The following is a 12076-nucleotide window of genomic DNA, read 5'->3' on the forward strand; positions in this document are numbered from 1 at the left end:
CTACCTTTGTACTCAAACTACATCGTAAGAATACTGAACTAGATGATTAGTATAAATTCTTCTACACAAAGAATAGAGTGAGCCTGTGATCCTTCTACTGTTTTACCAATCTTTGATCCCTTCCCATGTCAGTTTCAGACAATTCAAGTGAGTTGTAGATGAACCTTTTTTTGTGATACTGAAGTTTGAACCTACGACTCACACATGCTAAACAAGTGCTTTACCATTGGGCCAGACCTCAAGTTTCTAACCCATTTTTTTTAAAAGACAGAGTTTCTTTGGTGCCTGTCCTGGATCTCACTCTGTAGACCAGGCTGGCCTCAAACTCACAGAGATCCGCCTGGCTCTGCCTCCAAAGTGCTGGAATTAAAAGTGTGTGCCACCACCACCTGGCTAACCCATGGAACCAATAAAGGTAATGCACAAAAGACTTTACTCTTTTTTTTTTGGTCAATGTAATAATTATTCCTAATACAGGTCTAATGGAATAAGGTCCTACATTGGAGTCTGTATGATGATAGCAGAGAAGAAGCCATCTATTGAGGATAGAATGTGAAGGAAGTTAAGATGGAACTGAGGTTGTCTAGAGAGGAAAAGAAGAGGCAAGATGTAAATATGATTGACGTAAGGCAGTGGTTCTTAGAGTCTGGTGCTGGGATTGGCAGCCTAATGTCACCTGGGAACTTTCTAGAAATACAAATTATTGAGGCCTTCTCCTTTCTCTATATTTAACTTAATCCAAAAATTCTGGAGTGATGGCCCAGCAAAGCAGCTTAAGACTCTCTTCGTATAGCTCTGTTTTATTCTCAAGGTTGAGAATCCCTGGTGCAGAAGATGACCTTGGAGTTCTACCTGTGGCTTTTCTTCTTGCCAGGTTGTGCATCCATTTCCCAGCTGCTGTGAGTACCAGCTGTTGAATTATTTATGGTTCTACAGAGAAAGTGTGTGTGTGTGTGTGTGTGTGTGTGTGTGTGTGTGTGTGTGTGATATTTATGTATGTAAATTGAGGCTTATTATAAGGAATTGGCTTATACAATTATGGAGGCTGAGGGCTGAGAAGTCTGATTATCTGCTGTCTGCATGCTAGAGACACAGGAAAACTAGTGTAGTTCAAGAGCCTGAGATTCTAATCTAGGTCAAAAGCCTTGAGAACCAGGAATTCCAACAGTAGAAGATTGATGTCTCTTTCATCCAGTGAGCCATTTTGTTGGTCCTAACCTGTAGTTTTAGAAGTTTATATATACTCAAAGAGTAATACCTTCATATGTTTCAAAAATCAAAATCAAAAAGTATATGTGGTAAAAAAAAATCTGTGTTAATCCACATTTCTGTTAATCTGTTCATTTCCCTTCATAGATCAGTAAGGTTTTTAATTACTTAGGGATTTCAAAAGTACATGTTCAAGTATATAACAAATTTATATTTCTTCCCCATCCCATTGCACAAACAATATCCCCTCTCTCTCTCTCTCTGTCTCTCTCTCTCTCTCTCTCTCTCTCTCTCTCTCTCAGCCAGAGGTTGATGTCTGGTGTCTCTCTCAACTGGTCTCCACCTTAATTTTTTGAGACAGGGATTTTCACTGAACCTGGAGCTCATTGATTTGGCTAGACTAGCTGGAAAGAAAGCCCTAGGGATTCTCCTGCCTCTACTTCCCCAGTATTGTGATTATAGGTGTGTATAGGCATTCCTGTTATTTTATTTTTTAATTTTTTACATGAGTACCAGGGATCAAACTTAGGTCCTTCTGCTTGTGTGGCAAGCATTTACCAATGGATCTGTCTTCTCCTCCAGATGCAAATAGATGATAGATTTCTGTACTCTGTTATGGACCTTGCTTTCCCCAACACTACTGTATCTTAGAGTGCTGTCTAATGTATATTTGTGACATTTTTATATATGTATAGAGAGAATCCTACCTCCTCCTCTTCCTCTTCCTCCTCCTCCTCTTCTTCTTCACAGTTCTCATTACAGGGAAAAATTATAGATTTTTACAATGAGTCCCCCATTCATGACCATTTGGGTTATTATTGAGTGTTTTGTTAGAATCTGACTTTTGATAATTAACTGGACAACATATACTTGCCTTTATCAGTGTGATCTTTCACAATGTGGATGTCTTCCATTATTTGTAGTCAGGTGTTCAAGGAGGAACATGGCTTCTTTCACGGGGGATGGGGAGGGGAGGGCTGTTAAAGGCCTGGGGATTTTATTATGGGGAACATCTATTGGGAAATCCTGGTGCCTGAAATGGCAAGTAATCCAAAGCACAGAAATCAAGAGGGAGCAATTTAGTTTTAAAAAGGCATCATTTAGGGTTGGAGAGATGGCTCAGGAGTTAAGAGCTCTTGCTGCTCTTGCAGAGGACTAGGATTGATTCCCAGCAACCACATGGTAGCTCACAATTGTCTGTAATTGCAGTCCCAAGGGATCCAACACCTTCTACTGTCCTTTGCAGGCACTGGGTACACATACATGCACACAGGCAAAACATTCATACCCATAAATAGTAAAAGAAACATCTTTATAAAAGTATCATTTAGTAGGTTTACCAAAGTGTTCCTCTGGCCTAGGAGATTTTCAATTTAATCCTATAAAAATCTAAATTACTGCCAGGCGGTGGTGGCGCACACCTGTAATCCCAGCACTTGGGAGGTAGAGGCAGGCAGATCTCTGTGAGTTCGAGGCCAGCCTGGCTCCCAGGCTCCAAGGCTACAGAGAAACCCTGTCTCGAAAAACCAAAAAAAAAAAAAAAAAGAAAAGAAAAAAAAATCTAAATTACCCTCACCTTTGGAAGAACATGTCTTCTGTGCTAGAGCAGGCTGCTCCTATTTAGTTTTGTATTTATCACATCATATCGTATTTGAACTTGTGCTGAAAGTTTGCTATAGCCAAGGGTGCATTGGTTGGAGTTTGGCAATCCTATTGTTGAGTAAACATTTTAGTTGAAAAGGTACTTGTTTTATGAAATTGAATCTGGAAAGATCTTTGGGGCCTTGAAAGATATAATTCACTTCTTAGACATATCCACCTTTGGAAAATATTTTGGCTTGGTGTTATAGACATTTTGTTTTTAATCTGAAAAATATTTTCAACTGTCTTCTTAATCTTTCTCTTTAATTTATCAGGTTCATTCAAATAAAAGACAGGTTAATATTTTCTTCCAGAAGGAGGTATTCCAAATATTTACAACAATTTCCTAAAAGTGGAGATTTGTGTTTTTCCTATTCTTAAAGATTAAATTAGAGCTACTTTATGGCACCATGAGTAGTTTCGTGTCTTTCTCTGCTGTGTCAGACCTAGGCTGCATGCATTATAATTTCAGGTTCAAAATTTGTTGTTTTAGCTCACTTAAAGTCACACTTTGCTGCTAATTGCCACTGATGTTCCACCTAAACAGATTGTACATTCAGAGAAGTGTTACCAATACTGTTTCCACAGAGCAAGGAAGTTGTAAAATGTTAATTGAAGGGAAGAATTTTGTCTCCACAGGTTAGTGGGTCTTCAAGTACCTCAGGAAATTGGGATGTAAAAATCCCTGGGCCCCACAGATCATCACCTGCAAATGCTAAATAAAAACAGTAGTTGGGGCCCCGTCATATAAACATTAGTTCAGGTTAGAAAGGCATGTGCTTCTCAAGGGGGAGGGAACAATGTCTGCCATTATACAGGGAAGGATTTTATCCAAAAGGGCACTTTCCAGATTTCCAGATGAGCCCAGAGATATGACAGACATTGAAGAGTCGCGCAGACTTTTTTGAAGGGAATTTTGTGGTAAAACATGGGAAACAGAGAAAGCATGCCATATTTTATCCATGTGCTCGATTGTGCCAATACTGGCCGACTGTTGCCCAACAGCACGGTAGCTGCACTTACTGCCGCTGTCGTTTAAGGAATGTCGCAGATTTGCTCAACTTGAAAATGGTTCCAGCACAAATTCCGGGTTTTCTGCCTTAGGAATTTTACTGAGGAACTGGGGGCACAGTTCAGAACCATGCCGAGCTGGCTGCCTAGGGCTTCTTTTGACTGGTCCCATCACTCTTCTCTGATATTTGAATAGAGGCAAGCACAACTAGGGTGGGTCTCAAGGACCCAACAAGGTTGGGGGAGTGGGGAAGCTACTGAAGCTGCTGGGCAAATAACCAAGGTACAGTGGGGGTTGGAGCGCTCACGGCACCCCACCCCCAGGCAAGGTGAAGGCTAGAAAAGGAGGATTTCAAAAGCTACCGGAGGGAAAATGAGCCTCCAGCAATTCCAGAGCCCAAGTGCCTTTCCGTGTAGCTTCTTTGCAGACTCTGGGGACACTCGTGCATTCAAGTCTCCTTTCTCTCCAGTCTCTTTTCACCAGCTGACCTGGTGTGGAACTCTGGGTATCTAAGAGCTCACCCATCTGGAATGTTAAGAGGCGGCATTTAGATAAGACGGGTTTGGATTACACAGAGAAACACGGCTGGTTTTTTTTTTTCTCCTGTTTTTTTCCCTTCTACTGACTTTTTCTTTCTTTTCAAGCCATAAAATATACATGACACAAGATTTGCACATTCAATGGCATTAAATATATCCACATCAGTGTGTGGCCATTACCACTTTCCATCTCCGGAACTTTTCATTTTCTACGCAGAAAAAGTGTACCCATTATACACTAACTTCCCATGTCTGCCCCCTGCTAATCATTCTTAGATTTTCTGTCCTTACGGTATTTTTATGGCAGAGTTTGAACCCAGGGCCTGGTACCACCAAGCTACATCCTAACTCCTGTCATTATGAGTTTGACTACATGCCCCATCATGGTGTTTTGAGAATGAAAGTTCTCCATATTCCTACTTGGTATCTGTTTCCTGGCTAAGGACATGTATGTGGATGTACACGGCACTGATGGGGCCAGATACTTGGCTCTCCACCCACGAGCATGCTGCCAGGGAACCAGTGAAGAGGAAGCTGCTATATTATACTTGAGTTTGGGATAGAGTGTCTCTGCATTTCACTTCCTCACTGATAGACAGAGGAGGCTGAATTCTAAAAGCTGTTTAATGAAGGAAAGGGAGGGCTGAGCAAACGTGATTAGTCACAGAGCTCCAGGCCCAGGTTATTCATTCTCCGGAGAAACCCTGGGCTTGTGAGTGGGACGATTGCAGGCTGCAAAGCTGAGTAAATTTGACCAAGAGGCCTAAACGGAGGTGGGAGTGTGGGTCTCTTGATGAGATCTGTTGACACTGACTAGAAATATGGGCTTAATTCCAATTTGTTTCCTAGCAAAATAAATACATAATGTCAAGAGAACTTCCTTGTTTGCAGAAAGAGGAAAGAGTTGAAATTATTGAAGGTGGAAGAAGGCAAATGGAAAGGAGATGAGTGGTTTTGAGGATACGATAAAAATATCTTGGTAGGCAGTTACACGTAAGTGTAAAAGGATACTCTGGAATCTTTCCTGGCTACAAGGGTGAAAGGAGTGAATTACAGTACTCGGCAAGGCTGTGGGTGTGCATGGGCATGCTGGGCTTGGAAGCTGGACCAAGTGACAACATAAGCCTTAGAAATAGTGCATTTGTTTTTTGCCAACATCATGGCAAACTCATCTTTCTTAAAATGCCAATGTTATGTAAAATCTAGTTCCAGTCACACTCATAAATATTCACCAAGTAGATTAGGAAACACTATACAAAACTATAGAGTGTTGACTCTTTCATTAGGATCTAAATGGTCATGGCCAACACATTTTACTATTCAAGCATGGAATAGTCAGTCTATAGGTAGTGTTTAGCTACCCATCACTGCATGTAACAGAATACACGGTTAAAAGTGAACTAAGAGTTCAAAAAACTCCTTTCATATTTCTTGTTGCCTATAGAGTGTTGTCATTTATTATTTATTTAACATTTTCATGCCGTGAGAATACATGCTTACTGTGGAAAATTTATGAAATATAGACAACTAGAAAAAACAAGCACTGGTAATCCATAACCCAGAAGTCATTAGTTATATTTTTACACACACACACACACACACACACACACACACAAACACACACACTCACACACACACACATACACACACACACACAGTTAATGGTATATGAATGAGATGTAATATTTTGAATTTTCTTTTTTAATTTAATATTTCTTCATGCACATGTAAGACTTCAGACATGTTCATGTGATGCTTATATTGTTTCAGCATGTGGGCATACCATGCTGTTATTTAATTTCTTTTGTGGTGTTAGATACTGAGATTTTTAGAAGGTTTTGTTATCAGAAATGACTCTTTGTTGAGCATTCTTTTACAATAATTTTGATTTTTTTCTTTAGATTGGAATCCCCAAGATCAAGTGGGAACAGTTCTCAGAAAATTTTGCTATATTCTCTTCCCTAAAAAGTTGTGTCAATTAAATTGAATAGCATCAAATATCTTGCTGGTATATCTTTATAAAAGTGAAGTAAGCACAGCATTTAGGAAAAAAATAGAAATAATCAGAAAAAAGTGTTTATTCTTTGGCAGATGTAAATGACTGTTTGTGTTTCCTTGGTTGCTAATTTGACTAAATCTTGACTATGTTAATCAGTTGTTTGGATTTCTCCTGAAAATTCCTGTTAATGTCTTTTGCCCACTTTTTTATATTTGTTTGCCCAATTTTATGGCTTAAAAATGGGCTTCGTTTTTGTTTGTTGGACACAAAAACATCATCCTTTTTTGCTATTAGTAATTATTATAAAGCTCAACAAGAAATATTTTATAATAGCAATGTGAACCGATGTTCCTGGAAGGAGTGAGTATATGGAGACTGATTTTAACTTTACTGAGGAACCTGATAACAGGAAGCTTGCTCCATTTACTTACTCTTGGAAGAACTTAAGACAATAGATGTAATTCTCCCTTGAGTACCTTATAAATTAAATTTAGTAAAAACCAAGAACATACACAGGAATTTTAGGAGAACTCAAGAGTAAACTGATCCTAAAATTAACATGAAAAACAACATGCCCCTCTTTTAAATGCAGAAAATAAAAACAAAGGTCAGTGGGAAGGGAGAGACCCAGTCCAGCTGAAATCAAGACACATTACAAAATTATTGTAATTTGCAAAGAATGGTATTGACATGGACAGACTAACAAATGTGTGACAGAGACAGAGAGCAGAGAATGTACCATTTTACGAAAGATATATGATTTAGCTGGTATCCCAAACTGATAAGGGAAAGACTTAGGCTCAAAAAGTGATGCTATGACAGTTGATTCTCTGGTATGAAAAAAAAGGTTAAAATTAGATCCTCATATCATATTACCAAATAAATTCTGCTAGAGCCACAAAAGCTAAAACAGCAACAGTACCAAAGACAGCTGCAAATTGTGTAAAAGAGAAGAAAACACAGAATGATGACCTACTACATGAAGTTATTATTATTTTTTGCCTGGACAGTTTCCAATGAACTTTGGTGTTTTCTTACACCCTTCAGAAAATAGCGAGTCTTCTAAATTGTAAGACAACAATAACTATATTCTTTTCTGTTTTTCTTTGCCTACAGATGTCCCCTGTCTCTTTCCTTTTGCTTTCTACCACTTGCCCCTGCTCACAGAATTCCACCTTTACAGGCCTCCTTGATGTTTATTCCTTAAACACTTCAGGTATGTTGGCCAGCTCAGAGCCCCTTTCCCCATTTTTTCCTTTTAGCTACAATGCTCTTGCTTCTGATAGGCTCATGGATCATTCCCTCACTTTCTCCCTGTCTCTTAGAAATTCTGCTTTTTTTCTTATTTATTTAGTTAGTGGGGATGTGCCAGATGTTGCACATGCAGAGGCTAGAGGACAAGCTTCTGGAGTCAGATTTGTGCCTTGACTATGTGGGTTCTGAGGATTGAACTCAATTTGTCAGGCTTGGCATCAAGTGCCTTTACCCACTGAGCTGTCTTACTGGCCCTAGAAATTAATTGTATATATTTAATCTCTATTTAGGTCTATGATCTATTTTGAATTAAATTTCATGTGAGATGTGAAATAAAACTGGTGATTAATGTTTCCCCAAATGATTGGGTATTTGTTGCAACACCATTATTGAAAAGATCCCCATGAGATTAGCTTATCAATTGTTCAACTTGCTGTTGTGGTGCCTCATAGAGCCTTTCCACAAGGCAATCCCAGTATTTATGGCTAGCATGCGCTACATAGCAAGACTCAGTCTCAAACAACAACAAATCACTTGTTAAAATTTGTGTGGGTTTATTTATGGAAACTTTATTCTGCTCTGTTGCCCTATATATTAATTCTTTTGTCAATATCATTCAATTGGTTTTGAATTTTTTGTGACTGTCTTAGCGTTTCTATTGCTGTGATGAACCTTGATGACCAAAGCAAGTTGGGAAGGAAAGGGTTTGTTGGGCATACTCTTCCACAGCACTGTTCATCATAAAAGGAAGCCAGAACAGGAACTCAAACAGGGCAGGATCCTGGAAGCAAGAGCAGACAAAGAGACTATGGAGGGGTACTGCTTTACTGGCTTGCTCCTCATGGTTTGCTCAGCCTGCTTTCTTATATCACTAATTAAGAAAATATCTCCATATTATTGCCCACTGCCCAATCTTATGGAAGTATTTTCTCAATTGAGGTTCCCTCCTCTCTGATAACTTTAGCTTGGGTCAAGTTGACATAAAATGAGCCAGGACAGTGGCTTTCATAGGAACTCTAGAAATCATAGTGTAATTATTCGGACTTTGTTTTCTTACTAAGTCCTTTCAATTTCCATATAAGTTTTGGAATCAGCTCACCAGTTTCTAAAATAAAGGTTGCTTGGATTTTGATTGTTAATCTCTCTCTCTCTCTCTCTCTCTCTCTCTCTCTCTCTCACACACACACACACACACACACACACACACACACACACACATACACACACACACACACATCTATGTGGGGGAAGAATTCATGTTAACAATATTGAGTTTTATGATCCATGTGTGTGGTATGTTTTCCCATCCACTTCTGTCATCTTTAATTTTGCTCATCAATGTGTAGTTCTCAGTGTATATCCACTGCACAAGTTCATCAAATTTATACCTAAGGGTTTCATATTTTATAATATTATAAGTATAAATTTATTTGTATGTATATGGGTATTTTGTTGGAATATATGTCTGTGCATCATGTAGATGCCTGGTGCACAGAGGCCAGAATTAGAGATGAGTATGAGCCCCATCATTGAGAGCAACATTGCTAACTAGGCACTAGAGACTTGAAAGCAGAAAAGAGATACTAAAGCCTTGCATGGTAGCACACACTGTAATTCCAGCACTTGGAAGGTGGATACAAGATGATCAGGAATTTGAGGTCAGTGTGGAGTATACATAGCAAAACCCTGTCCAAAAAAATCCAAAATTACAGGACTAGAGATATGGGTTTGCAGTTAACAGCACTTACTGATTTTGTAGAGGACCCAGGTTTAGTTTCCAGCACCAATATGGCTTATAACCATCCTTAAATCCAGTTTGGGGGACCGAGTGCCTTCTCCTGGCCTCAGAGGGTACTAGGCCACTACATGGTGCACAGATAAACATGCAGGCAAAACACCCATGGTTGGGCATGTAACTTGGTGGTAGAGTACTTGCCTGGCATAAGCAATGTCCTGGGTTTTACCCCAAACACTCAAAAGGACACCACCCATAGCAACGGAAAATCAAAGGGAAGAGTTTGGAATTTTTAAAACATAAAGGCTTGAAGGGAAAGGCCCTAGTGAGTCATGCACTTGAATCTCTGAGCAGAGTGAGGGCTGATTGGCTGGCACTAGTGTCTTTGAGCTGAAAGGAGGCATGACAAGCTCGTTTTGCGAGTGTTGGGAAGATCAAAATCTTGAATCTACTGCTACTACTGGCCTGAATCACCACCACTGGAGTGAAGTGTTGCCAAACTAATTCTTCCAGCCAGAGGAAGTAAATACAAAGAAGAGTTGACCTTGATTTCTTTTCCAGACTTCTAAACTTCCAGTTTGCTTCTAGAGTTTTCCATTGGCAGGGTCAATATAGGAAGAAGGTAGTGGAAGAGAAGTCTGGTTTATAGGGGCTCACCCACAGCATCACAAAGTGTGAAAACAAGACTGAGCTTGATGTTATGGGAAAGTAGCTTCATAACTGATATTCATATGTTTTATTATTTGGGGGGAGATAGTGCCTTATTTATTCAAGAGATATGTAGAGTGTGACTTGGGCCATTAAAATGGATTTTGAATCTTGAGAAAATATATCAAAATTCAGGAAGAGCTGAGTAAGTATTTGTGAATAAAATAGCCATGCTTGAGAGGCCAGAATCAGAAGTACCCAATGTGCAGGGAAGTGTGGACTAGTAGTGACACCTTAACTCTGTTTCCCTTTTATAACTTGGCCATGCTTCCTATTGACTGGCTTCCCTTACACTTGTCTAGCTTATAAGCCCACCTTCAGACTTCTCTTTTAAATATTAAGGATTCAATAACTCACAAACACTTCTGGTTACTTGAATTCAAACACTGAAGCTTAAAATATCATGCTTGTGAAGTTTTAAAGTATACTGTCTTTATTTAGTATTTGAGAATTTCATAGGTGTGTACAATGATCTTTAATCATATCTAACTCCCTGTTCCATGTTCCCTTTCTAACTCCATGCCCTTTTTTGACAACCCACTAAGTCTACTTGTGTTGCCCATCTATGTATGGGTGGATATCCACGGGAGCAAGTGCCACGTCCCGGTGACTGTCCCCCAAGAAAAGTGGTTTTCCTTCCCTTAGTAGCTCCTTGGCTTTGGGAGCCCCCACTACACCTAATTCATGGGAATGTTAACAAATGGCTGACAGAGGATGTTATTAAACATTTGTGTTTTGTCTTCTCTTTTTGTGTGTATGGTATGTGTGACTGCATGTGTGGGCACATACATGCAGATGCAGATGTAAGGTCAACCTCAGGTGCCATTCTTCAAGAATGGGCCACTTTGTGAAAGGTTCATTTTGCAAATAATAAAGTTGCTAATTCTGGATAGATGCTTTTGTATTTTTTTATATTTTCATAATTTATTTTTTCTCAAAACTATGAGAAGTTTTTATTTAAAACTCAGATGAAATTACTTTTAAGACCTCATTATGTAGAAATTAGGTAACTATCCATATTTCCTTATTCTTATACTATAAAAGATACATGTAACTCAAATTTTTAATAAAATTATCAGTAGATATAGGAACTAAAGCTTACATCCACTTCTTTTATTCCAAATAACCACTTTTCTCCGCATCTAAATTTCCTAGTCCCACTTACCAGTAGTATTCATTTTTAAAAGTTCACTTTTGAAAGTTGTTCTGAATTTCTGGTGCCTTATACATATTTTAATAATAACAGGTTTAGATGAGATATAAAACTTCTATCTAGAACTACAAATAATTTTACACCTCAAATTCCAACTGTTTCTTTACTCCAGTGTCTTTGTATGGCAGGTGGGCTTACCCCAGGAAGCAGGTTCTGAAAGTTGATGGTGGTGGTGGTGGTGGTGGTGGTGGTGGTGGTGGTGGTGGTGGTGGTGGTGATGTGTGCCTTTGGGGCTAGCACCTGTGGAAAGGAGGAGACAACAACAGAAATAGTCAGAGGTGGGAGAAGTAGGGGACAGTGACAGCTTAGACTACAGGGAGCTGTGTGACTAAGGTAACCCATCAAATCTGTCAATTGTTGAACCTAAGTGGTCATAATTTTATGCATCTGCATTTTCATTTTGTGGGCTACCCAGGGAGGGATGTGCTGTAGAGCACAGGAGTGTCTCCCTCCACAGCTGGAGGCTGCCTGGCACCAGACTCTAGGTAGTGATGATAGTGACCCTGACATTGAGCTCTATGTCCATTACATGCCTTGGTATTCAGAAACATGTTCTATTCATTAGACCTGTGCTGGGCTTGTTCCCATCGCTTTTCCACACAGTTCTCACAGCACTTGGAGGGATATATTGTGTTTTGCTCCTTACACATGAGGAAATTTGGCTTGTGTTTGTTTTTCCTGATAAAAACCCAGCATGGGGCAATATCTCACACGTGGCCAACTACTTGGAGTAGGAAGAAAGCCAGCTCTGTATCAGGGAGTGTCA

This window comes from Onychomys torridus, chromosome X (assembly GCF_903995425.1).
Source record: "Onychomys torridus chromosome X, mOncTor1.1, whole genome shotgun sequence".
NCBI classification, from domain to species: domain Eukaryota; kingdom Metazoa; phylum Chordata; class Mammalia; order Rodentia; family Cricetidae; genus Onychomys; species Onychomys torridus.